We start from the raw sequence: 27,862 nt of genomic DNA on the forward strand, positions 1-27,862 counted from the left end.
TAACGTATTCAGAACACTGTCTAGCTTCGATATTGAACCCTGCATTCGAACACGACGACGTCAAAAACTTTCCACCACTAAATCTAATGGAACAATCTTTTTGGCGACGTCTCAGGGGCTAGCCTAATGGTATGTTGTGTGCAGTTTGCAAGAATTCTAGGAATCGTACAGGAATGTGAAATTCCACGGGACGATAACTCAAGAATGCCTGAATGGATTGTCTTCATATTTGGTAGGTGGGTAGGTCTTTGTAAGACCTTGAAATGATTGAACTTTGGGCCTCCTAGCAAATTTCTATGGTATTGCAGGGAACTTCCGCTTTTGAAATCTCGTGTTCTGAACGTGCTAAAGCCATGATCTTTTAGTGGTGGATAGCTCTTTGTTGAGAAAATTAGACAACTTGTGTTACTTGGGTATACTGGTATAATTTATGCAAGTGAGGTCCTTATTTGCATGTGGGCTAAAAAACGAAAACATTACAGAGACCACCGTCGCCATGGCAACGTCTTTTACGTTGCCAATTTTGTTAAACATGTCTTTTTACGGGAGCCCTAACTTATAAAGTGAGATCGGAGTCACAGGAGGTGTGCATGTGAGAGGGACGGTGCTTGGGGCACCCTCGATCCACAACTCCAAAATAGGTCACCCTCACCATACACTATAAGTGGGGAAGGTAATGTCATGTTTACAGTACAGTATAGCCTGGTCTCAGTCTCTAGGGGTTGGCTTAGGGATGTTTTACCTGGCCCAGTCTGCTTATGATTAAGCCGTTTCTGTCAGCCTTTCTACTAGTGTAGCTGCCAAAGACATTAATCCAAGGCCGTAAACCCACCACCGAGCGGGCTAAGCTGTCTGGGAGGGTGGGCATCACTCCCAGCGCCGTAGAGACATCGGAGAGCCCCCGATATCGATGGTATGCAGTGCGTACTAAGTACAGTACTGCAGGTTAGAGGCATTCAACTTTTTCACATTTCCTATAGGACGATGTGGTTGCTGACAATAGCTGTGGGGTTAGTGACCCTGGTTTTGGTCACGTGGTTGAGAGACTGTGTAAAACGATGGCGGATGCCCCCGGGACCATTTTTCTGGCCAATCATCGGAAACCTGTCCTGTAAGTATCACTTGTATCACTAGAATCTAACTTCAACTAGATAGGTCCTTTATTTTTGTGTATCATCTATGGATCATAAAGTTTTTGCTATGTGAACCAGTCAGAAGTGCCTTGAAGAAGGTAACAGATGGTCAACGAAACGTCGGTGGAATAAATCGCTTGGTTGTGTAAAACAGTCTTTTTTATTCAGTGACTTACCAACCTGATGAAACTATTCACGGATAGAAAAAGGTCTGTTTTATAATATACTACCCAGACAGAGGCAGTGTCCTACATGCCAAGATAGTGTTGAAGATGAGTATCATTTTCCAATCGTATCACATGTGAATCTAGTGCACCCATTCGTTTATTCTTGATCTACTTATACCATGTCCCACTCGACTCCATACCTGCGTTCTTAGGCCAATACATTTGTAGCAGCAAAAGGAAGACTGTATTACTTACCCAAAACAAACAACAGCTTCCATATTCACATTGAAAATAAACTGAATGAAATGGAAACCGAACTGTCAAAACACAACCCTTTGGATACAGTAATACAAGCAAGCGAAATCAATCAAGCAATCTCACAATTAAAGAATGGTAACGCCTCAGGCAATGATCTTATATTAAACGAAATGTTGAAATGTGCCGCACATGTTCTAACAAAGCCGTTAGCAATTTTATTCAACCTAATCATGTCATCAGGCCACTTCCCTAAACAATGGTGCGAAAGCCACATCGTGCCACTTCACAAAGGAGGCTCTAAAGAGGACCTGAATAATTACAGAGGAATTTCTGTAACGAGCTGCCTAGCCAAATTGTTTACCACAATAATGAACACCCGCCTCTCTAATTATTTAGACGCGCATTCACTTCTCTCCCCAAACCAATCAGGATTTCGAAAGAATTTTGGAACACGAGATAACCTTTTCGTTGTTGACTCCTTAATATCTAAATATGTCAATTCCAATAAACGGCTATATGCTTGTTTTGTCGACTTCAGGAAAGCTTTCGATAGTGTTTGGAGAGAAGGCCTTCGCTATAAAATACTCAGCTCAGGGATAGGTGGAAAATTCTATGAATTAATCAAATCCATGTATTCTAACTCCCAGACGTGCGTCAAAACTTCCACAGGTCTCACTCCTTTATTCGACACAGATAGAGGTGTAAAGCAGGGCTGTAATCTCAGCCCTACACTTTTCAACCTATTTATTAATGACCTTGTCAAAGAGTTAGATAACCCCGAATGCGTACCTCCCACTTTGCACAATCTTTTTGTCTCTTGTCTACTTTATGCCGATGACGTGGTGATTTTCTCAGAGACCGAAGAAGGGTTACAACGTGCTTTAGACAGACTTAATATGTTTTGCACAAAATGGAAATTACAAGTGAATCAGAAAAAAACAAAAGTGGTGATTTTTAACAAAACTGGACGCCTATTCAAGGACGTGAATTTTTTCATTGGTTCAGAGAGTATTGAAACAGCAAGTGCTTACTGCTATTTAGGTTTGATGTTGTCGTCGTCGGGAAGTTTTTCTCTTGCCAAAAATCAATTATCACAAAAAGCACGTAAAGCCATTTTCAGTCTCAAACATTTGATTCGCTCACCATTGTCTCCTAAGGCCCTGTTAAGGATATACAACGCATGTATTAAATCTATCATGTTGTACGGTTGCGAAATCTGGGGAAAGGATTACCTAAACGATAAGTGTCCTATCGAGATAATTCAAAACAGATTTAATTTGTAAAAATATACTTGGTGTCCAAAGAAGCTCAAGTAACGTAGCATGTAGAGCGGAGCTGGGTATATTTCCAGTCGATCTAGATGTTTCAGTCCGCATAGTCAAATACTGGCTACGACTCAGACAACTAGACATTTCCTCACATCCTCTCCAAGTAGACGCACTTCTGTCACAACAACATATACCTGTGAATAATCGTAGGAAAAACTGGACTCAACATGTAAAGGAGGTACTTGACAATTGTGGCTACTCATACATTTGGTATACAGACAACCCTAATATAGACGTTAGACAGACCTGTGCACTGTTAAGAAGAAGATTAGAAGATATGTATATTCAAACATTCTTTCATAACCTGTTGAAAGATGAAGGAAAACTAAGATTTTACAAAAACGTAAAAACGATCTACGACATGGAAAATTATCTGTACCATAATGACTCTGACCAACGTGCGGCAATATGTAAGATAAGAATTAGCGCGCACCCATTAGAAATAGAGAAAGGGAGATACAAAAAGCTACCGGTCCAGGACAGAACATGTAAACAATGTGCAACGAAAGCAGTGGAAAATGAAATACATTTTATATGCGAATGTCCCGAATTTGAAACCGAAAGAAGCAGATTATTCACGAAAGTATCCGAAATCTCCAAAAACTTTTCTAAATTAAGAAATACACAGAAACTCATATTCCTTTTAAAATCATCCAGCCCACTCATCATTGAAAGTGTGGGACTTTTTATTTTCCACTGCTTTCAGAGAAGAAATCAAACCCCGCATTAGTACCGTAGATATAGAAACTTACTGTAGAATAGCAATATAGAATGATTTTGTATTCATGTATACCTTTGTTTTACCTTACATTTGTATTTCGACATTGTTGTCAACATGCAATTAGCCTACGGGCATGAATTTGCAATAAACTATTCTACTATCATACGAGTTAGACGGGTATTATTGTGTTTATTACATTGTTATTGTTGCCATACATTGACCATATACAGCTGTCGAACAAAACATGTCACCATTCATTCGTTTATATACATTGTGGGCCTTTCTCTCAGAGTTATTATTGCATCAATGTCACTTACACTACAGCCGAATCATTGAGTAATTATCTTCGCCGAGAAGAATATGTTTTTGGTTACGCCATCTGTGAGTGGGTCTGTATGCATGTAAGGAGCATAACTCGAGACACCTTTGGTGGATTTTCATGATTTTTGGTAGGTACGTAGTGCTTGTGCAAAGAAAGGTCAAGATCAAAATAGGACCACCTTGCATTTTCCAACAGCACTGCAGCGGACTTTGAATGTTTGTGTGTTTGTATGTAGGCAAAAAAAGTGACGGAAACGTTGATGGGTCTTTATGATTTTGGGTAGATGAGAAGCGGTTGTGGTGATGGAGGTCAAGTTCGAAAATGGTTCACCTGACGCTTTCCTACCGTACTGCAGCGGACTTTGTATGTATTTGTGCTTGTATGTTTACAAAATAACTCGAGAAGCTGTTGATAGTTGTGCGTGATATTTGATAGATGGGTAGGGGTCGTAAAGAGGAAGGTCAAGTTCGATAATTAGCCTCCTAGCGGGTACCTAAAATACTGCAGCGGAGCTTCAAAATTTGAGGTTAAATTTTCTGGAGGCGCTAGGGTCATGATTCTTTTAAAGTAGATAGGACTTGGGGCAGGGAACAAGTGGTGTACGTTTGGACCTCTTAGCGGCTTGTTCTGAGCTGCAGTGGGCCTTTATGTATGAAACTTTGGAGGGGGATAACTCATGCAGGGTTTGGTGTATTTTCATTACTTTTGTGTTATTTCATTGCTTTAATATACTTTATATATAAAACCTCCTTGCTTTTGGTATATAGGTACCTTAGGTGATGATTAACATAACGAAATGTATAGTATGCAAATCAGGACCTCATTTACATAATCGACCTCTATCCAGTGACTATGATCAACAGGGAGGACAAGACACATCTACGTCTTACTCCAGGGACTATATTAGAGCTATCAGTATAGCCTTTTTCTACTTCACTTACTCCATTGTACAGATTTCTGACGACTTTTGTGAACTCATGGTTAAAGTAATCATGCATAACATTTGAATAAAGCTATACCATGGATTCAGAATAAACCAGCTATAGAGTATTACATGTGTATGTACAAAGATTAAACTGTTCATGATGTATAGATATATCTTGAATTTATAAAAGCAGCGCCCATTGTACTTCGAGGTTAATAATTATTTATTTCGAATTCGTACACTGGAATGGTACCATAGACCCAGCTACACACACCATTTGAGTTGGGTTGTGGCTTGTGGTATACGTAGGTCTATGATCATCCTAAAAGGCTACTGTCGCCTCGGTATTGCAACTTTGCCAATAATTCTCAGTATAATCAAATTCTGAGAATTCATGTGCTACATCCAGATCATTGACTAGTTTTACAAATTAAAAGCAAAAACATCCCTTATAGTTCCTTTGCTGATCACCATGTCCTCACAATTGTCTGTGTGCGTGTCTCGGAAATACATGTACACCAACTATAGAGTATTACATGTATATGTACAAAGACCAAACTGTTAGATGGCCAACGAATGCAGCATAAATGTAAAAAAAACGAGATAACATAAACTGCTGGCAAGATACAGTGTAATCTATAAAAAGGAAATGACAGAGATTAAGTACCAAAGATAATGGTAAAATTCTTCAAGTAGGTTCAGAAGAATCACACCTATAACAGCGACTGCTGATACTACACATCACTACAACTAAAAGGCAAAGAAGGTGCACACTCACACTGTAGAATCACGAGAATGCCACATGACGTGGAAAGATTGTTACGGTGTTAGCATGTGGGTCGGTCACCACCAACTGTCCACCTGGTCTTATGGCAATGGCAAATGGTTCTTTGACCTCGACGACCGTGCTGACAAATTCCCCGAGGCGTGTGAACATGTCCACCCTATTGTAACCCAAGTTCGCTACGATGATGTGACCCGAGTTGTCTGTACAGATACCAGCGGGAGAATTCAATCCACCTTTGCCCTTCCCCAAACCTCCGAACTTAAACAGCCGAATTCCATCCTGATTGTAGACCTGGACTTTATAACTTGTTGGATCTGTAAGGAACATATTTCCTTCATTGTCTGATGTTTTGAACGCGACTGCACGATTCTTTGATTTGAAACTTTTATCCGTGGAGCCGTCTTGTGAAAACATGAACACATTAGTGTTCGCAGCCACAATGACTTTGTTGTTTGCCGCGTCGAAGGCAACAGTTGGCGGCAGGCTATCCCAGTTTGGTAACGGAAACCTGTGCTTGAGTTCTGGCTGACCCTGTCGACTGTACTTAACCACATATCCATAATTACGGTTTGAATGAAATGTACCAGCGTTGGAACCCACCACCCACACGCTTCCCTTTCCGTCAATGGCTACGTCACTAGGGTGCATTGCTTGTTGATTTACACCGGGGACTGCCGCTGGGAAGAGGCGGAGAAACGCCCCGTTCATGCTGAAGACCTGGACTCGTTTGTTGTCTGCATCAGCCACAAATATTTCATTGTGTCCGGACACGGCCACCCCGCGAGGATCCTTGAACCTCCCAGGGCCACTTCCCCTCCCACCGAAGGTGATGATCTTCTCCGAGTTCACGATTTCTCCACGGCCTTCTGTAATCAGTGATTAGAGGGTGACTTCAACTTACATGAATCATGGACTTACTATTCGACAGTGTAGATATTTCTTTTACAAAGTTAGCAGTGACCGACGGTTTGATGTTGATATTCAGTATGGGAGCTCAGGTGGTACATCAAGTTTGTCACTACCATTATTATAACCATACCAAACCATACCACAACAAGACATCCAACGTCTTGGCCTGTCTCGGGAGTCCAAAAAAATATATAACAAAGGAATCATTTGGTAAACACCATTTCCCCAAACAGATGGATGCTAAGTACAAGCCCGGCAAGCCAACGCTACTGCTTGCATATCCAGCTGTTACACTATTTTGATTGCTTCTTTGAATTAATCACTTTATAGAGCTCCACACACTAATCTATAGTAACATGAATCTTGATGATGATAGCATAAAATGTATTAAGTAGTATATCAACTGTGTATTTTTCTGTATATTTCTCTGTGTAGAGATATTAAGTTGTGTGGGGCACAACCTACGTCACCCTACCTTTTTGGACGGATGATGTCGGTGTAGTGTTCACATCCGGGGTAGCCCTGGCACTGCACGAAATGGCCACGTATCCTGACGGATCCGACGGATCCGGAATCGGGCCTCATGGCGTTTCCGAGCGAATCCGGAAAAATCCCAGTTCACTGCTCGGATACTGAGGTGCCCGCAGATCCGACCAATTCCGACGCCGTATTCCTCTGGATCCGTGATGCGCCTCGGATACCCGAAAATATTTGTGCGGATTCCTCGTTTTTTTATATTTGGAATGTTCGGATTGTTTGTATGTCGGTAGTTGTTTCGGATCCTGACGAATAAATACACACGGCACGGCATGATCACATTTCCTGACGAATCCAGCAGATCCAGAATTATGCATTATAGCAGACACGGAACGTTTCCGATTGAATCCGATGCACCTCAGATCCGACAATTCCGGCGCCGTATACGTCTGGATCCTTCATACGTTTCGGGTACAGATACGGAACGTTTCCGAGCAAATTCAGACAAATACCAGGTACAGCTCAGATCCGGCAATTCCGACGCGGTATACGTCTGGATCTGTGATGCGCCTCGGATACCTGAGGATATTTGCGCGGATCCTTCGTTTTCAGATATTTGTCAATATGGCAGAGATATTAATCGGATTGTTTGTTTGTCGGTAGTTGCTTCGGATCCTAACCAACAAATACACACTGTACGGCATGATCTCAGATCCTGAAAAATCCAGCGGATCCGCAATCGTGCATCATAGCAGATACGGAACGTTTCCGATTGGATCCGATGCACCTCAGATCCAACAATTCCGACGAATCCTGACGTTTCCGGAATACGGATTCGTGTCCAATCTCCCACAAGACACTGCGTGTCATGACGTCAGGCGCGAGAAACGGTTTTGTCGGTGAACAGCACGGAGACAAGAACGGCGTTTCATCACTCTCTGTGCTTAACATGGCATCGCCAGAGTCTACCATGGTCGACCAGTGATTTTTAGTGACTTGAGAGTCGAAGGGGATTCGGTGTAAACTCAAACGCGCGGCATTGCGAAGTAGTCTTCTTCGTGCATGCAATATTCGTCGCCCCCCTCCCCCTTGTAAAGTTGGTAGGGAGTCGATTCATCATTTAGAGAGACTGCCCTTTGGTAAGTACAAATTGGAAAATTCATGTTTCTAACTAGTTTGAACGTCAGTTATCCTCCTATTGTGGCTTGACATATCATCGCATTTGCATGACATTAAGAATTGTCCAGTCGACCTGCACTTCTACACCGTTAGGATCTAGGAAATTTATAGCTTTCAATTTGTTCGTTCTTGCCAATGGTCAACAGACATTTGTGTCTGGTTAACGTTTCAGATACAACATAGCAAGCGGTTGAGGGAAAGATAATTAAAGATATCCTGTAACGGAAGAGAATGTCATAAGTATTTGTCCCACAAAGGTCCCACAGTTTGTGGATAGTGAGCTGGAACTTATGTGGAGGTAGTAGTGTGTTTCAGTGATTATTGCATTAAGTTGTAGCTGTACATGTTTGATCAATATCATATTCAAGTTATGAATGTAAGTTTTACGTATTCAATTAAACGATGCCAGATTCATTTTTTACAAATGTGATTATGTGATATGTTTAATATTTGTCATTGATTCCCTTTATATATATATCCTATACAGCATCGGCAGATACTTCCTTCACAAATGCAGCACATGTTGTGAGGACCTTAGCTTGGCTTGAACAAAGCAATCAGCTGTCAGATGCTCAGAGTACCTCAGGCTCCTTCGGTAAGGCTTAAGTCCATCATCGGTACACTTCAATGTTAGCTGAGACAGGCATGATGGATACCCATTGTCCCTTGTTTTTTGTTAGCTGCTGTGATGAAACGAAGCCCATCACAGCAAGGAGGTTATATAGTCTATATAACCTCCTTGATCACAGTTATGTCAAAATCATGTGACATGTTACTTAGATACTAAGTATGTGAATTGATATTTATTCATCATTTGGTTTTATCATATAGGAACTGGTTCATCACAAGATGAACTCCAAGCTGAGTCCAACATGCTAGATACAGAAGAAATCAGCCTTGCCTGTACCTTACCAAGAGTGCATGGAAGAAGTGAACTCAGATGTAGTCATAGAATGGGGAGAGGACGATTATACACATGCAGTTCCACGGCATATACTACTTACGTGTAAAATGTGGCGTGTCATCATGGGAGTTTTTCAGACAGTATAATGTTACTTTGAAGTTTCTATTTTCAACCTCTGTATTTGAAATTATTTGTATCTGATATCTTTTAGACGAAGAACTGGCCACAAATAAGGCTTTCATTACTTTAGTAGAATATGTAGAACATGTAGAAATTTTTGGTCCAAGTGCACTATACGGCAGTAAATATTACTACCATGATGTGATGGTTGTTAATTGTAATACATTTTTAAACAATTGTGCTTACACAACCCCAATTTACCGACATCAACCTGCATATGCAGAGGTGCTTTGAGTATGTGGATGTCCCTCGGCCTGTCTTAAACGAAATGGATTATTTAGCCACATAGAACTTCCGTATTGTATTTGATAGTTTTTGAACTTAGAAATGCATATATGTTGAAATATGAAATGATGTTACATTCAGGCTTTCCCAAAACTTCCTGTCATTGAATAATAATTCGTTAAATCAAGAATGCACGCGTATTTATGAATAATCAACCATTCTATCAAACTTTGTGTGTTTGATTTGTACATATTAGTGGCAAATACAAACATATTCAGAGTCACAATATGTCAAAGATTGTAGAAAGTCTGTATGTTGGATCAGTCTGTATCCGTGGCAAATACATACTGTACGTATCTGTCAGGATCTTGGGCAATTTCGTGCAATGTACGGCCCCATATCCGTCGAAAATTCCTATTTTTGTATTCCTCCGGATCTGAGGTTCCGGATCACAGTCCGCTTGTATCCGTCAGTATCCGCAATTTTCTTTTAAAAAATACAGAAAACTTCCTGTACGTATCCGTCAGGATCTCTGGCATTTCCGTACAGTGTACGGCTCCGTATCCGTCGAAAATACCTCATTTTCGGATTCCTCCGGAAATATTCCCGATCCCGGTGCGGAAATTTTCGGATCCGTTAGGTTGGATTCGTCAGTATCCGTCAGTATCCGCCAAAAATACAGAAAAATCCCTGTACGCATCCGTCAGGATCTGTGGCATTTCCGTACAGTGTACGGCTCCGTATTCGTCGAAAATACCTTACTTTCGGATTCTTCCGGAAATATTCCATATCCCAGTGCGCATTTAGTCGGATCCGTCAGGTTGGATCCGCCTGTATCCGTCAGTATCCGCCAAAAATACAGAAAATTTCCTGTTCGTATCCGTCAGAATCGGTGGCATTTCCGTGCAGTGTACGGCTCCGTATTCGTCGAATATACCTTACTTTCGGATTCTTCCGGAAATATTCCATATACCGGTGCGGAAATTGTCGGATATCTTACACGAATCCGCCTGTATCCGTCAGTATCCGTCAGTATCCGACAAAAATACAGAAAAATACCGGTACGTATACGCCGGGAAACGAGGCCATTTCGTGCAGTGTGGGTGTGGATGTCGGTGTGGTGTGCACATCCGGGTCAGGCATGGTTTTGGATGTCGGTGTGGTGTTCACATCCGGGTCAGGCCTGGGTGTGGATATCAGTGTGGTGTTCACATCCGGGGCAGGCCTGGTTGTGTCAAGGCGCATCGTTTGGTGGGCGGACATCTTTAATGATGCTTCGCTGAAAGAAGTCGCCACAGTGGTAGAGTCTGGTGATACGGATGGTTTGATGTCTGCCATTGAAGCAGAATCTACAATGGCATAAAAGTTTGCACCGAAGGTTCTTAAAAGGTTGTGCAGAGTAAAAGTATTTCAGAATCATTAAAATGTCCTTTGGGAAATACACGCCTACTTAGTATAGTATTTAAGAATTCTCACATGGTCAACACGCTAATCTGACTTACTATGATATCAGAATTATTTACCTTGCGAGGTGATAGTAACTGATGTGCCACGCTCTGAGTTGTTACTGATGGGGGTCAAAGATGCAGATGGTTGCCCTTCATCAAAGACGCTATCTCCGTTCTGTAATAAAATATCAATAATGTTCCTGACTGGTGTAGGATTGCTGTTTTTATGGCGACAGTAACCTTCCTCCCCACTACTCCAACGGCCAACACCTGTAACTTAGTCTAAGTCGCGTGTCTGCGTGACTGTAAGGGAAACGGACAAAAATTTAAAAGTAGCAAAGTTGTCCCAATTTCCCAGCGCAATTTGGCCCAACCCAGCGATAAACCAACTTTCACCTTTTGAACACCCTGTACGATGCTGTACAGGTCTAGATATAGCCCGGCAAAAGTTCAACCGGATATTACTAGCGTCGTTTTTGCAGCATTGCACATTCGGCGATGGGAACACCCTGAAAAAGTACTCATCGCAATCGACATAACGTAAAGCGTTCCAATATACAGCCACAATTGAAAGGTGGCATTGTTGAATTTTTAGAGCTGTTCTTAAGGGGTCATATTGCAATTTCGAAAAAAAGGGTTGTAGGCTTGCCTTTTGATTTTCCTGATTTTTGTTGAGTAGGTACAATCCGGCAAATGTGAAGCAGACCACAAGAACTCCCAGGAAGGCTCCAGCAATGACCAATCGCCGCCATGTACAGCCTTAGATAATAAAGCGAAACAAACACAGTATTCAGTGGAACAAATAAATAAAAAACTTATATTGGGATTTGATACATTTCCAACTGCATTTGAACCCAATGAAAATCAACCCTGGATTAAGGCACAGCTGATTTATCTAGTACAACTGGACATCGGGATCAGATTGATAAAAATCATTTTATTACATTCACCACTTGGGAGTTATCCAAGCATCACATTAAACAGACATTAAAAGCTTTGTGCCAGAAAAGTCAGCTACTGATATTGGTTTCATGAAGAATTGATTTGATTGATTATTTGTCCTTATAACTAACACCAGCATAACAATTGTAATACATGTAAAGCCTTGTGAATGACTCTTTAAAGTTTATTGCTACAATTAACACAACCACCATTCAACGTGGACGAATAATAACCTTACCGCAATCTGCGTTTTGGTGAATGTTCGGCACGTACATCAGGTTCGGGTTTAGGGCGTTTCGGATGGAACTCGGGTCAAGTGGAATTTGCCCGTCTGTCGGATTTGGATACAGTTCAGTCGGGAGATGCTGTACTTTACAGTCATTTTCTGAATTGTTCGAAACATTGTCTGTTTTCGGGGTGGTGTTTAAAGTTTCAGCCTCTCCTGAACCGGCGCTAAAGTACGCCATGCCATATTGCGACGTGTATGCAACAGCATATGGCTGAATGTCGCCATCTGCAGGGCCAGTAGAGTCTATCCCAGTGTTCTCAGCTGCAGCACTCGTATTTGCCGATATGCTATTTTCATCAGCTTCCTGATACCTGACAGCGTATGGCTTGATGTAAAGTTCAGTTTGAGCATCTGGCTTGTGTACCAACTTTGGATTTGGGTTGACAGAGGAAACATTACCGGCCGCTCTATTTGCTGTTTGTCTCTCCGTAGCTGCAGCATGACTTGTTGTTGTTATATCATTGCAATCGTCATCATTTTCTTGCTCTTTTCCGTCGCTGTAAGCTTGTTTGTGTGCGGCTTCAGAGAGAACGACAGACTTCTGTAGCAAATATGGATTTTGGGTGACAGAGGAAACGTCCTCTGTTTCCACATCAGCATTGATGACAGCTATACCCGCTGTTTGTCTGTCCGTAGCTGCAGTATGACTGGTTGTCGTTATATCATTGCAATCGTCATGATTTTCCTGACCTTCTCCATCGGTGGAACCTGGTCTGTGTGTAGGTTCAGGCTGAACGTCCGGCTCGTACAATTCGTTAGGGCTGTGGACATTTTTCGGATATGTATCTTGGGAGTGTAGCGTGTAGAGCCGTTTCGGGTCCGTGACATTTGAGCACATCGCATTCGGGTCCATGTGGTACATACGATTAGAGCTCAGGTCGTCCGACTCGCACATTGAAAAATGCCGATAGAGTGCGCTTAGAGTAGGCTGAATATCAGTCATGTCACTGCTACCCCCAACAAAGGCTACATTGTCATCATCTCCATCTAATACGTCGCATCCAGTGATTTTCTCTTCCTGACTTAGCCTCGAAACAGCCATATTACCCCGACAAATTTCTGCATTAGAACTTTGCTGAATAGAAGCGGTTTTGAGAAATGTTTGTCCTTTCACAACAGCAGCGGCGTTATTCGTGCCGTCATTGCCATCTTTTGTACGGACGCACTGTTTAGCGACGCAGGTATCGCCATCACTGTCCACTTGCCCGATGATAGTTTTCATAGTCTCGGCATCCGGACTTGCTTCCGTGACACCAACTTTCAGATGATCATCCATGGCAAATGTAGGTACGAAGTCGGATTGGAGTCCGTCAGCCATGGTTTCAACAGCTCGTTCTGATACAGAATTGCTATTTCTATGGGCTAAATGGCAGCTTGCACTTGTTACACCAGACAATCTTTCCTGTTTTGCTCGAGTCAGCCGGTGTTGGTAATCCATTCCTTGTACTCGACTTAGTTTGCTCCAAAAGATATCACAAAAGCAGTGTAACAGAAGTGGTATAGATTAGGCTTTCTGGTGATTTCTAATGCTTTTACTGATTACATTTGCGTTACAATGCCCGTGGGGTGCAGCCCTTCCCAGCAGCAATATTTTCATCTTCACACTGGACCTGAAGTCGCAAAGTCCATGGCTTATCAGTGCAAATCCTTCTAGCCGTTGAAACCAGTGATTTGTCTCGGTTGTCTGTATATCTTAGGTTTCGTTGTTGAATGCGAATCTGTTTTGTATATTTTCCACCTCATCTTCTCTTTGGACTTGTTATTCTGCAGTAGACTAGGCGATATCTAAAATCAATTATGGATGACTACTTTACCTTACCTAAAATCAATCGATGCTAGAAGTTCCAAAGATGAAGAAAATGACATCTTTTGGAATATAGAATGCCATGTCCTATGTCTGAAATATATCATATACCAGCCAGCCTAATCCATATCACTTCAATTACTCTGCTATTGTGATATCTTTTGAAATATATTCTATGTTTCAAACATTCGCCACCATGTTGAAAAGTTTCATCTTGGCTTTGCTCTTTTTGCTCCAGCGTTGCCCAAATGATTGATAATAAATGCTCGGTTCGTTTCAACGATGTTTAAAGTTCTAGCTACAAAGGGAGCCGTATGCTTATAAGCTTTTTCTATTGGATCCCAAGAAAATCCAGGATTTCCCGTAAAACAATATGTACTAAATTAGTTTCGCAATGTAATCCTCATCATACTAACATCCTAAGCTTGGATCACATCAATGAAATATCTATGATACATCCGCATTTGAAGATCCTACACTTTCCTTTCTTTTAGAGTTATGTTTTAGGGATGAGTTGAGTAGGCTGCCAGACTAATATATTTAGAGGGACAGCAAATTGAAATAAAGAAAGGCTGAAATCTTCATGGTAGTGACATTTACTAGCACTGTCTAGCACATTTGTGTTATAACTTCATAATAGTACTTTGAGCAGTTCAAACTGTGCAAAATATGACATACGATGATCCCCCTAGTCTCGCGAGCCTACAAAACCCACACCGACGATTTTCAGTGAGTTCTCACATTACAATGACGTCGTTTTTTTTGCATCATGGACGTCGCCATAGATTGTGATCAGGGTGGTGATAGTGTTGTTTGAACTAACCATGTATAGAAATGACTAATTAGATTGTCTTTCAAAATCTGATTTTCGGGCCCTGATATTGCTTTGGTTGCCCTTAACCTTTGCGAATGATGTATCATAAATGGTTCTCATTGATCATACAAAAAAAGGTATTAATTTGCATCTATCATTATATCAGTTGATGATCTTGTCAACCCAAATAACAGTGGGGTATTGAATAATTTCACACCACCCACCAGAACTCCACCCATGCAACAAAAAACTCAGAATGAACATCAGTAAACATATGAAACAACAAGTCACAGCTATGCGCCATGACGTCTGGGATTTAAAAAAAAAACTACTACTAACTAACCTCAAGTTGGTCGAGATCCAGGTAAGTTTGGGTGTTCCCAACTTCCTTTCTCATGATGTCGGTGCAGCGCTGTCTTGGCATCCCAAGCTAGTACATGTCCTGTGTACTTACTTCACTCTTCTCTCTGTGATGGTGGTGCTAAGAAGGTTGACCCGATCCTTTGATGATATCTTCATTTGTAATTCTATCTCTGTATGTTATGTTGTACGGTATGTCCTTCTTTTTGCTGTTATTTGTCGTTTCTCATTGGCACAGAGTGCTGTGGGAAGCATTACTGATTTGGGTACTTTCACTTGACGTTTCCTGGATAGTGTCCGGTTGTTCCACACTTTGTTCATTCTCCCAAAAACGGACCCCATCTTAACAAGACGGGGGTTGATGTTTGTCTCCGTGTCTCCCTCAGCAGTGATTACGCTACCAAGGTTCGTGAACTGAGTGGCTTTCTCAGTGGGTTCACCATTGATGTGCAGCTGTATGTTTATGGACTGTTCTCCAACCTGCATCGATGTGGTTATGTGTAACAATGTCAGAGTTCAGTCAGGTGTAGCAATGTCAGAGTCCGGTCAAGTGTAACAATGTCAGAGTCCAGTCAAGTGTAGCAATGTCAGGGTCCAGTCAAGTTTAGCAATGTCAGAGTCCAGTCAAGTGTAGCAATGGCAGAGTCCAGTCAAGTGTAGCAATGTCAGAGTCCAGTCAGGTGTAGCAATGTCAGAGTCCAGTCAAGTGTAGCAATGTCAGAGTCCAGTCAAGTGTAGCAATGTCAGAGTCCATTCAAGTGTAGCAATGTCAGAGTCCAGTCAAATGTAACGATGTTAGAGTCCAGTCAAATGTAGCAATGTCAGAGTCCAGTCAAGTGACCATTGATGTGTAGCTGGATATTTGTGGACTGTTCTCCAACCTGCATCGATGTGGTTTTGTTGCCGCTAACTTCTCAGCCCTACTTTTGCTGAATTTGTCTCTCTGCGTTGGTAGTTCTACCTCGGAGAATCTGATGGGACTCAGCTGTTAATGCAATGTCATGTGCAATGTCAAGGTCGGTAGTGCGCTACCCTCTTTCCAGACTAAAGCAAAGTTAAGGTTGGTTATCCATGGCTTTGCGCATTACACAGTCTATAGTGACTATGGTCAACAGACGGGACAAGACACATCCACGTCTTACTCCAGGGACTATATCAAAGCTATCAGTCTGTCTCTACTTGTCTTTCAAAATGTGTATGATATGGAATAAAGATTTATTCTATCTAACGTTATATATATTGACTGTACAATTTCATCATCACTTTCAACTTACAACACTGCAGTATCAAACCTTTGTGGCCCATATAATATGAACATACTCATATTTTTTTCATGACCAGTTATAACATATATCAGCACACTAGACACATATACTAGTCCTGTACCACCAAATGATTTTAACCCTATCTAGACTGGACTCATTCGCCCCCCCCCCTCAACTTCAAAACGGTATGGTGTATGATCATATGATCAGATTTGGAGGGGGTGATAGGCATGTAAATATCAATCACTCTCCATAACAAGCCCTGTTTATCTGGCAAAGACAATGTGTTCCTGGAATTCTAGTTTTTTTTCTTCTAAAAATCAGCGTTCTTCTGGGACCCATATCTCCTACCGCAGATGCTTCCGCCTGTTGTGTTAAATATTTGATTTTTTGTTTGAAAATGTAAGACGTACTTCTTTGTTATAGTGTTCGGTGGACAATCCTTCTTGACTTTCATCGAACTCGCCAAGAGGTATGGAGACGGTGTCAGCCTGAAGCTTGTGATGACAGGCGTGGTTGTGCTGAACAGTCTGGATGCTGTAAGAGAAGCTCTCGTTAAGAAGAGTGTTGACTTTGCATGCAGGCAGGCCAAAGATGTGGTCGCGTGAGTACTGCGTAGCTATCAGAATCGGAACGTGTACTGGACAGTGACGGTGGAGTGATAAGTGAGTGACAGTGTGGTAATGAGTTCTAGAGGACACCATGGGCGTGTCCACATGTGGCCATAGCCACGCCACATCTGTAAATATATATTAAAGGCACCCGGAGCATTTTATGAGGCTTGAAAACTGGATATGTTCTAGTTGCTGTAATCTTTATGAATTTGGCATTTAATGTCGCTGTTTACCACATTTGCGGGCGGATTTCTTATCAAAACTGCTCAAAAGCGGCACAAAAATAAGCCTCATGGTGATATTTTAGTTTCACGCACCTAGTGTAAATAGACCGATATCACAGCCCCGCCCACCTCCGTCAAAACGGAGAAATGCAAAATTAAAACATAAAAATTCAAAACATCTGACAGACATGCAGTCACTCTCTAATTGGTCGAAGCGCTAATTGTGATGGACAGTTAGGATCAGTCTATTTGGGCTTCGATTTTCTACAGTTCTCACCACACGACGACATAGTATATTTGCTCCTTTAATGTCGATATGTGTCGATATGTGTAGAATGTCAGAGTCCAGTCAAGTGTAGCAATGTCAGAGTCCAGTCAAGTGTAGCAATGTCAGAGTCCAGTCAAGTGTAGCAATGTCAAAGTCCAGTCAAGTGTAGCAATGTCAGAGTCCAGTCAAGTGTAGCGATGCGAGAGTCCAGTCAAGTGTAGCAATGTCAGAGTCCAGTCAAGTGTAGCAATGTCAGAGTCCAGTCAAGTGTAGCAATGTCAGAGTCCAGTCAAGTGTGGCAACGTGTTCTAGAGAACTACAGGAACGTGCCCGCATGCATGTGGTCATAACCATCCAACGAATGTAAATCATTTCTATAAGTCTTACATATTTTCTTGTTCTTTCAATCCAATTTGCTCTCCTACACCGACCCGATGTTAAACAAAAATTTTAACATATTATTTCATTAAGCTGATCGAACCCATGCAGAGTACAAAAACATGCAGAAATTTGTATCAGTACAAGGCAAGCAGCGAATACAAGTTATCACACAATGCCATAGACTTTGATCCTTATTCGATCAACAGACTCACCAATCAGGATTATAAGCACGCATAGTTCAGGACTTGCGTGCCTTTTAAGAGGTATTGTGGCTTGTCTCTCGAAATCCCTATTTGTTTATTGGTTAATGAAGTATTAATGAGGTCATAACTGTGGTTGAAAAAGTCGACACTATTCATAGTCTCAATCAAAAGCATGACTAGAAATTCTTTTCACGAAAGTGGCATTTTCTTTCAGTGGACATATTTACTGAAGGTGGGAAGGACATCGCCTTCACTGACTACAGCCTGACATGGAAACTGCACCGGAAACTATTCAACAGTGCCATCAGGTAGGGTTTGGACAGTGTGTAGAAAACTCTAATTAAAAATCAACACGGAAATCTGTCGTTCCTTTGTTCACTTATTCTCCATGGAAGATTTTGACCAAAAACGCCAATGCAGTTCCTGTGGCACATGTCAGGGACCTTAAAATCGACCTTGACCGTTGTTCTCCCAACACCTACCTACATACCAGATATCTTTACAATCCATCCAGACGTTCTTAAGTTATGCTGACTACAAGCATACGGACACACACACACACACACACACAAACACGCACGCACGCAAACACACACACAAACTCGCTCAAAACAATATCATTTTCCATGAAGATTAAATATATCTGTTCCCATCGTGAAATCAGTCAAAGAGGTTTTTTTACATTTGCATGAAGAGGTAGAGGCAAATAGACAAAGACATATTGTAGCGAAGTGCTAGTGTTACTACCTTATTGGCCAATGACATCGCAGCTGGTCCAGAAGTGTAATCTTGTAAAAACACTCCTATCCTTGATACCTATTTTCTGTGTTAGCTGGGTGACATGTGTATCAATCATATAGGTACTAGATCATTGTCAATAAAGAGAACAAATTGTAAGACTAAGAGACGTACCCGGCTTGGACAAAACAAACAATGGTTCGACAAAAGCTGTACTGAACTAAAGCGAGGGGTGAAGAACCTGGCTTCCCTACTTGTAAAACAGCTATCAAACCCAGACATCAGGGGTAGATTCTTTAAAAGGAAAAAGGTATATAGAAAACTCATAAAAAAGAAGAAAAGAGATTTTCATAATTACATAATGACACAATTATCCTGTCTAAAAGATAAAAATCCTAGTGCCTTTTGGAATCTAGTAAACAAATTAAAACCAGCAAAAGCACAAGAGAACAATATATCAGATGAAGAGTGGCTTAATCACTTCAGCAGTGTAGACAAACTTTTTAACAATACAAAGGACTGTCCTGACCCAGAAAAAGATCCGCGAATTTCAAATAACGATTCACTAAATTCATTCCCGCCCACTGTAAACCCCTCTGTCCTTGATTCCCCAATAACCATTGGGGAATTAACCACTGCCATTTCTAATCTCAAAAACAATAAATCTAGTGGAAATGACATGATTCTAAACGAAATGTTGAAATCTGGTAAAATGATATTGAAAAAGCCACTTCTCCAGGTTTTTAATATGTGTTTACAAAATGAATATTTTCCTGAGGAATGGTCTCTCAGCCATATCGTGCCAATTCACAAGTCAGGGGACCCTTCCATCCCAGACAACTATCGTGGAATCTCTATTATGAGCTGTCTAGGTAAACTATTTTCTTCCATATTGAATACTCGTTTAGTAAATTATGCAGAAAACAACACATTATTCAAACCCCATTAGGCAGGCTTTAGAAAAAACTTTAGAACAACAGATAATCTTTTCGTAGTTAGCACCCTAGTTAGGAAATATATCAGTCAGAACTCTCGCATCTTTGCGTGTTTTGTAGATTTTAGTAAGGCCTTTGATTCAGTATGGAGAAATGGCCTCATATTTAAATTGAACAAGCTTGGCATAGGTGGTAAATTTCTTCAAACTATCAAAGACATGTACTCTAAAACTACAAATTGTGTCAAACATAGTCATGGTCTCACTGAATCATATGTTGCACATAGCGGTGTCAAACAAGGTTGTAATTTAAGCCCAACGTTATTCAACTTATTTATTAGTGATATTACAACCATCTTTGACAATGAATGTAAACCACCAATTATGCATGATAAGCGCATTAAATACATAACGACAACAAAGGTGGGGCTGCCAAAAATAAGTTAAGATCATATAGATTATTCAAAACAACTTATAATGAAGAAAAATATCTAAGTAATGCAAATATGAGGATCAGGAATACAGTCACAAGACTAAGAATGAGCTGCCACAAACTACATATTGAAACGGGAAGACATACCCGCACTCCTCTAGAACAACGATTATGTAAACATTGTAATTTGAATAGAATAGAAAACGAATGTCATTTTGTGGTAGAATGTGGATTATATACCAAAGAAAGAAATGAACTGTATAAGCTTGTAGAAAACTTATTTCCCTACTTCACACATTTAAGCACTGTACAAAAATTCATATTCCTAATGCGACTAGACAAACCTCCCATTGAAAAACATGTCTGTTCTTTTATATCTACCATAACCGAAAAGCGAGGAGAAGTAGAATTTATCTAATGATAGTCATGTTCTTTTTGTATCCGGTAACTGTACTTGTTGTTTTGTTTTGTTGTGACCTGTACTTAGCCAAGTGTGGCAGAAATGTGCAATAAAGGTCTTCATTCATTATAATAAATCCCGGTCTCTAGTCATTCCTCTGCCAGATGCATGTAGTCTGACAGCCGTCAAAAGAAAATCGAATACCATCTGAACTAAACATTCTCCTAAATACATTATAATCGTTAGCTATGATTGGCTACGAGTCACACCGTCTCTTGTAACGGCATGGCATAGGGCTTCGAACCGGCATTTAGATGTTCGATCCCAAGAAGTTACCTGCTTGTAGAAAATACCCGATACCTCAAATGATCAGTGACGTAAGCGTCAAAAGTTTAAGTGGGAACGGGCACCATCCTATTTGACAGGGAAACGATCAGAGGGGTGAACCGGCGCTGGAATGGATACTAGATGATTGTCTAAAAAATATTGAGAGAATAGAATTGAAATTACAGTGGCGATTGTGGCAACATATATTTCCAAATCTCAGCATTAAAAGTATTTCCAAACAATTCAAAATCTTTGCTATCTTATACATTGCTGATCTGACGTGTATCTTTAGGGATTACGCTTCAGGAAAGAACCTACAAAGTAAAGTTCACGAGTCTTTGAAGGACATCATCGCTGAGCTCTCCGAGATGGAGGGTCGAGTAGTGAACCTTGAGGACTACATTTATAAGCTGGTCTACAACGTCATTTGTTCTGCTGCTTTCGGTGTAAGGTACAGATATATAAACTAGTTTGTCCTTATACATACATGTGATTACAATGGGAGCAATGTCTGTAATAATTATAAGTCGTCAATGCAATGGGTGCAACTGTACTCATCCTGTCAAAATTGGAAAAACCAACAACTTTATACCCAAAAGTGTACGAATGTCACTGCCTACATCCAGATTTATTCAATAATGAAAGTGTCATATTTCTTGTACTATATTTGTTCCTCTATTAAACTTACATAAATGTACATAACGATGTTTGTTATACAACGGTTATCCAGATTCGATTCATATGAAATATGCAGCAGAAACACCTGAAAAATAATATAAACTGGTAGCCGTATAATAAGTTGACATTGATCTTATCGATTATACCAAAGAACATGAAACATGCCAGAGAAAGAAGATTTGGCAAAAAAATGCCGCTAAGACTAGAATAACCAAGATTTGTATTTAACAGGTACAACATGGACGACGAGGAATTCAACACTCTGATGAAAGTAAAAAAGAACGCCAACGAAATTTTCGCACAGAGGGTGCTCGTTGATGTTTATCCTTCACTTCGGTTCCTGCCTTCACGAAGTGAGTAAGCAAATATTTACTTCTGTGAACGGAGGCACTGTCTTGGTTTGTATGTTTGCCTTTTTTGTCTGTTTGTGCAGTTCTTCAGCTGCTAAGTACGATTCACCGATGGTTTATTGGTCAAAAATTACCCGTGCAATGGCAGCTAGTGCTGAATTGCTGCAGGGTTTACAATCACATGATACACAGCAGATGCATATTTGCTCCACACTTGCACTCTGTGGAACTGTCGCAAGGGTCTGGGAGGCTGCCATTCGGCGTCAGCAGATGACCTCAATACGACCTTCCCCAACCCACCTCCTTGCCCAACAGAAGTCAGGTACCCATTCACACCTGGGTGGAGTGAGGAAAGTCGTGTTAAGTGCCTTTCCCAAGGTCACAATATCGGGGCATAGCAGAGATGAGTGTCATGAAGTGAAGGCCAAAGGTCCCAGAATTAGCGATCAATCAATCTTGTGGTGACCACATCTTGCGTCCCAATGGCCAGCCATTCCAGGTCATGGGGTCAATAGACTATTTTCGGCGAGGCTTCAGGAGCGAGCTTTATAGTATATTTTACGCCCGTTTTACAAGAATTCCCAAAATTGTACAGGAATCCGTCCGCGCAAACTCAGTGGGCACCCGCCTGTCACTCTATACCTTGTTAGTACGGTCTGACATCCCGGCACGCAGGTCGATGACAGATGACCTACTTACGTGGCGTCTAATTTCGTACTAGTGGGAGCGTGTCAGGGAGTGCTTTGGGCGTTTGTTTATAAGAAGGTTGGGCCGAAGTAGATTTTCGACTTCCTTTTTATGTACATGTGGACAAACTGTGGTTACTTGTTTAACATTTACTGCCAACGCTAAGTTAGTAAATGCCACCAACATCTGATACGCTTTAACCCTATCTAGACCGGGGGGGGGGGCTAAAAGTGCCCGCGCCAACTTTGACATCGTATAACTGTTAAACAACGTATGGTAGGACAACCAAACTTGGTGACTTTTCCTAGAATTTAGTTGGCAACAATATTATGATTAAAGTATAAGTTCATCATTTTTCGTGTTGACATGGCAACGGGTTTCTGGAGAGGCATTTTATGCAAATTTCACTAATTTCGATTTAAACATAGTTGTTTCCAATGTTTTCTTGCTCAACCACACTAGTTTCCTAAATGTATAACATCATATGTGATTTAATGTAACTGTCATGATTTAGTATTCATAAATTATGCTAATTTGATGACGTCATCGCTAGAAATCCAAGATGGCGGACAAGATCATAATTTCTTGTATAAACAGGCTTTTTTGCCTTTAAATTCGTCACAACCTGGAATTTTCTTAGCCAGAAACATTTAGATTAATGTTTTAGTCTATTTTGATTGTTATTTGGGATCAAACATGGAAAAAAAGTATTTAAAAAAATTTCAAAATGTCCGATCCAAGATGGCGGATCCCAGGGGGTCGCTAACAACACATGACGTCATTCTTCGACGTCAATTTGACGTCGACTAGTCACCACTGACGTCAAATGCCTTGGCATACCTTTAAATCAATAATACGCACTATTTTGTCTAATACTTTTAGATATCATGGGAATTCCCTATTTAGCCAATAAAATCACATCGATGACGTCATAAATACGTCAGATTACGTCATAACGTCACCAAAATTACAGGAATTATGAAACTTCACGTGAACATCACTCCCTACAAATTTGGTGATGATAGAGCATACCGTTCGGAAGTTATGAAGGGGGGTCGAAAGAGCCCCCCCCGGTCCAAGAAGTCTAAAAAAAGCCCGGTCTAGATAGGGTTAAGATAGTGCTAGTCCTGCAGCTAACCCAAGGGCCATGACCGTCTTCGTTTCACTCTAATATACCTGTCTCTTGAAATACACTTTCTTCACACATGAGTAACTTTCATTTACAGAAAGACATGCACATAGAGCCATGGCAATGTTTCACATCTAGTGAATGGCACGAGTTCTTGCAGGTTGCCTTTTCTAAGCTAAAAGAGGTACCCAAATCTTTACATGGCTAATACAACATACAGTAGGTCCAATGATATAACCTCCTTGGTACGTCGAAGGTAAACAGACTGGCATAATGTTTTTAAAACTTTACTTTGTGTTTGCCTCCTACACAGAAAAAAATACCATGTATAAATTGACCGAACAGTTCCTGGGGATTATGCAGCGTCACCTGAAGCAGCACAGGGAAACTTTTGACCCAAGTAAGGCGACACCAATCACTGTTTCTAAAGCGGGTATCTCGCTGGACTGCGGCACGTTGGCGACCTCGCTGCGTCCTAAATTAGATTTGTACTACCGTTGGGAATATCATGCAAAACCTACAAGTACGACTAAAAAGACTACACAATACACAAAGCGTAAAAAATATTCGTTTTTTTTGATGAAATAAGTTTAGTGCTTCGCCGAAGCTAGGTCGACAGTTATCGTGCCGTAGCTTTAGTGACATACCCCATTTAGAAACACTTTTTTTGGTTGCGTTATGCTCCAAAGGGTACAGAATAGAGAACCACATTAATGGTCAACCAATGCAACCACTTGGCAACTAAACATACGGCCAACTACCAGCGGTTATTGAGATAATTCAATTATCATAGATAGATTATTAAAAAACCATGGTGATCATTGAAGGATAGAGACGTTGGGGATAATAGGGATCGAGTTGGAAAAGGCGTTCTAAACTAGTGATCCAAAACACCGTGAAGACTTAATTCTACAACTGACTTTTCACTGTCCCGCCTCTGTACAATTCTCACTTTAGTAGTTTTATGAGTCACACCTTCATCGAAGGGTCCTTAAGTAAATGGCAATGCGCGCATCTGTAGGCAACCTCCGTGACATCACAGATCACATGATCAAGGCTCAGAAGGATGCTGAGGAGGAGGGGATCCTAGACATCAACTCTCTCACAGACACTCATCTCAGGCAGATTATGTCTGACATCTTTGCGGGTAGGCAAAAGGGTTTTCCTTCTCTTTTGCACTCTAAATCATTACTCCACACACCAGACCAGTGCTTTTTTTGTATGTGGCATCTATTCTTTCATGTATTACCCTGGAATCCAGAGCGATTGTACCGAGCTTCCCCGTACCTACACCGGCCCGCGCCCGGAGCTTCCCCGGACCTACCCTCCCGCTGGCCCGACAACGTACCTCGCCCCACTTCCCGCTAGCCAAACAAGCTCCAATCTTGTGGGCTATAGAGGGAAGTGGGGCGGGGTAATTTGTCGGGGCCAGCGAGAGGGTAGGTCCGGGGAAGCTCGGGGTGCGGGCCGGTACAATTGCTCTGGATTCCAGGGTATTAATGTATGTGCGCCTACGCCTAATTTGCATACGACTGATCTTACTTGTATAAAATCTTAGTTAACGGTCAAACAGACGGATTGTATGAACACGTCTATGCCGACTGCAATTGGATGTAAAACCTAGTATAACATCTTTACATTATCAATCTCAACGTAAAGCAAAATCAATGGATATGTAGAAGGAGATATTATGCTGCAATGTTCACTTGAAAGTTCATCTGTGATGGTAGATGTCATTCTGTCAGAGACGGGGGGCGCCATAGACTTTTTGGAACATATGATCCACTGCTTACCGAGTGACGTGTCCTATCTGCATAACGTGACGTCACAGAAGCAGTAGATTGCTCATTCCTTGACACAGACTGTAGCTGATCAGTCGAAAATTTGGGTAAGTCCAATATGTCGTGTTGGCAATTACAGTTCAACTTTGATTCAGAATGCTGCAATGTGACTATGGCCATTTCAGGGGGTACAGACACAACGATCATGACCCTACGCTGGGCCATCCTGTTCCTTACTGCCCACCCTGCACCCGGAGGTCCAGGAGAAGGTGGCTGCTGAGTTGGACGGTGCGGTGGGCCGTGACAGGCTGCCTGAGCTGTCCGACCGTGAGACCACTCGGTACACTGAGGCGACCATACATGAGGTGATGAGGATGGGGTCCATTTCTCCTTTATCTTTGCCACATGCTACAATTGTCGACACCACGCTGAGTAAGTACCTGTCTTTATGTCCCATTTTTTTCAAGTTCATCCGGTCCTGGTGTGATGTTTGTGCTATCCTTCTTCCAACTTTGTCACATTTCCTTTTGCCTCTTTGTTACTCCGGGAAGGAGGGTGACCTCCTGGATGGAGTATTAGAAATGATGCTGTTTGCACGTTCTCAGCTAGAACTTACGATCCCGTTATCGCATTGGTGTGGCATATCGTTTGCTAGCTTGGCGTGATGATGCACGATGTCTTATTTACACCGCTGGTACCGTAACTGCTTTTATCGTCAATGTAGCCTGTAGTAGAAGAGGGTTTCAAACACCTTAGCCACACCGCAAACACCATTATAAGATTACATGTCATTTTACCATCTACACATGCAAACTCTCAGGAGGTTACCAGATCCCTAAGGGTACTTGGATCATGCCGAACCTGTGGGCCCTGCACCATGACCCTGCCACGTGGGGAGATCCGGACGTTTTTCGGCCTGAGCGCTTCTTGGATGAGAATGGGAAACCAGTACCAAAACCAACGGCTCTAATGCCTTTCAGGTAGGTACAACATCAAAACCCAATATTAGTCTGTAATCTAGTCTCGTTGGTAGCTGTTAGAAGAGAATTAAAGCTAACAATACCGGCTACCAGGCTACCCTATGTACGGACATGGTAAAAGTAGCTCTTTCAACTGGGCAGCAAAATTTGTAAGATGTAGTAACATGTTCTTTTAAAGGGCTCCTAATGATGTTGACCGTATAAGAAGGGCATATTATGTGTGTACTGTACCCCTTAGCCTCCGCTGTAGGCTTCTCCCACCGGCGATTTTTCAACTTATCGGGCCAGATTCTTTGGCTGGGGGCCGTATCTGCTTGGAGACCGTATTTGCGTGCGGTTACAGGATCCCAAGCAGATACGGGGCCTCAAGCAAATACGGTCTCCAAGCAGATACGGCCCCCAGCCAAAGAATCTGGCCCGATATGTACCCCTACGGATATACTTTTGAGATTATCGCTGTCATCATGAGAGTCGTGTGTAAGACATTCATTCTTTTAAATGTCTATTACTCCCTATAGCACTTGTCCCTCTCGGTGGTACCAAACACCTGTTTGGTCCATAGACTACTATGATTGCGATTCTATCTCAGTGCATGTGACCGATAGTCGTGTTTAGAATGCTCATCGATTACCTAATATATTATCATGTCTGTTAAAGTTCTATCACTTTCTCGCTAAGTACTTATAACACATTATTATCACTATCGTTATCATCATCATCATCATAACATGTTGCTTAAACGTTCTTGGATGACCTTAAGAAGCAGATGACATTTCATGCTAGCCTAGAGTCCAGCCTTCTTAGCTTTAGTCCGCTACGCAAGTAAAGCAAGTTTCATGCTATGTCTTCTCTCTTTTTTTCCAATCAGTGCCGGGCGTCGTGCTTGTCCGGGTGAGGCTGTGGCAAAAGCAAACATCTTCCTCCTACTGGGAGGACTGGTCCAGAACTTCCGTTTCCGCATTCCTGAAGGTGAGGGGGCTCCTGACCTCACCCCTGATGAGAAGGCTGGAGGCGGCGCCAGCCAACCCTCCCCGTACAAGGTAGTGATGACCCGCAGGAAGTGAATGTTTGTGACCTACAGGAAGTTGACAATGCCATTATCTTTAAATGTTCGAAAATGCAAATAGCGGCACCAACATGGGGACTGACATGGAGATGACGTCATGCAACATGTATTTACATATTCACAATTCCTGACAACATAGACTTAGTCATCTGAATGTCGAGAAAATTGAGAAAAATGTTAGCTTCATTGATATTGTAACTCTTGAACGGTAGAACTTTAAAACATTTACCAA

The 27,862-nt window shown here is 41.6% G+C and overlaps 1 long non-coding RNA gene and 1 pseudogene across 2 annotated transcripts; both read left to right on the top strand.

Moving 5' to 3' along the window:
* Positions 1-981: 981 nt before the first annotated feature.
* Positions 982-27,847, top strand: LOC136422509 (steroid 17-alpha-hydroxylase/17,20 lyase-like; annotated as a pseudogene).
* Positions 7,586-10,034, top strand: LOC136422473 (uncharacterized). 2 transcript variants are annotated; one of them, XR_010753632.1, is made up of 3 exons: positions 7,602-8,166; positions 8,694-8,801; positions 9,038-10,034. It is a non-coding gene; the product is annotated as an uncharacterized lncRNA (long non-coding RNA). The 2 variants fall into 2 exon arrangements; XR_010753631.1 differs by having other exon boundaries at positions 7,586-8,801.
* Positions 27,848-27,862: the final 15 nt, after the last annotated feature.

The sequence above is a fragment of the Branchiostoma lanceolatum genome, chromosome 1 (assembly GCF_035083965.1).
Source record: "Branchiostoma lanceolatum isolate klBraLanc5 chromosome 1, klBraLanc5.hap2, whole genome shotgun sequence".
In the NCBI taxonomy this organism is placed as follows: domain Eukaryota; kingdom Metazoa; phylum Chordata; class Leptocardii; order Amphioxiformes; family Branchiostomatidae; genus Branchiostoma; species Branchiostoma lanceolatum.